General features: G+C 48.3%; 1 non-coding gene across 1 annotated transcript; it reads left to right on the plus strand.

The window, feature by feature from the left end:
• The first annotated feature begins 314 nt into the window (after nt 1–314).
• Nucleotides 315–416, plus strand: LOC136139558 (U6 spliceosomal RNA). Its single transcript, XR_010657081.1, has one exon. It is a non-coding gene; the product is annotated as a U6 spliceosomal RNA (small nuclear RNA).
• The last annotated feature ends 755 nt before the right edge of the window (nt 417–1171 follow it).

Consider the following 1171-nt stretch of genomic DNA (forward strand, 5'->3'; position numbering starts at 1 on the left):
ACGGGCATCTCGGGTCTCTGTGGGAAAACAGAGGCTTACCTTGGACAAGCGCTGTTCGTGAACCAGATGGGGGTCTCAGGGTCCAGGCGCCTGCATGCTTTAGCTGTCTGCTGCCTGACTCCACTAAGCTGCCCCTCCCAGTTCCCACATTCTCACTCTAAAACACCAGTCACCGCCACACAAATTGAAATTGAGTTCAGTTCACCCTGGAATTGTCCCCACTCGAGTGTAGTGCTGATTAGAGCCTGCCCTTTGCACTTCACCATCCAGCTGTGTTTATCTGACATCGGACTGTGTCTCAGTGATGCTGTCTGGTGCTCCCTCTGGCAGCACGTATGTGAAATTGGAATGATACAGAGATTAGCATGACCCTGTGCAAGGGCGACACGCAGATTTGTGAAACGGTCCATATTTTTTCAATTTAAAAAAAAATTCAAGCAATACAGAATGGTGGAGAGAAGAGAGCAAAACAAATAAAAAATATGCTTCTGCGTCTATCCATGCCTCATCAGCCGGTGTGGGTGTAGATGACACAGAAAGAAAACTTCTCGTTAAGATGGGATCATACCAGGACTTCTCTGGTGGCGCAGTGGTTAAGAATCCACCTGCCAATGCAGAGGACACAGGTTTGAGCCCTGGTCCAGGAAGATCCCACATGCCGCGGAGCAACTAAGCCTGTGCACCACAACTACTGAGCCAGCACTCTAAAGCCTGCGAGCCACAACTACTGCAGCCCACGTGCCACAACTACTGCAGCCCGCATACCTAGACCCTGTGCTCTGCAACAAACAGAAGCCACCGCAGTGAGAAGCCCACGCACCGCAACAAAGAGTAGCCCCGCTCTCCACAACTGGAGAAAGCCCACACACAGCAACGAAGACCCAACACAGCCAATCAATGAGTCAGTCAATCCATCAATCAATCAATTTATTTAAAAAAAGATGGGATCACACCATATGTCATCATTTATAATGTTTCATAAAAATGTTAAATCTCGTGTTCATTACATGTTTTGCTTAGAAGGGAGATGAATATATTTAACTTGGAAAAAAGAATTGGGTTGATGCAAGGAACACATTAAATGAGGGATGCAGGTGCCGCGCCCACAGAGCCAGAGGTGGTCAGAGAGCCACACTGATATGATGGACCCTGGGGACTTTGGGGACAAGAG

The sequence above is a fragment of the Phocoena phocoena genome, chromosome 19 (genome assembly GCF_963924675.1).
Source record: "Phocoena phocoena chromosome 19, mPhoPho1.1, whole genome shotgun sequence".
Classification (NCBI taxonomy): Eukaryota; Metazoa; Chordata; class Mammalia; order Artiodactyla; family Phocoenidae; genus Phocoena; species Phocoena phocoena.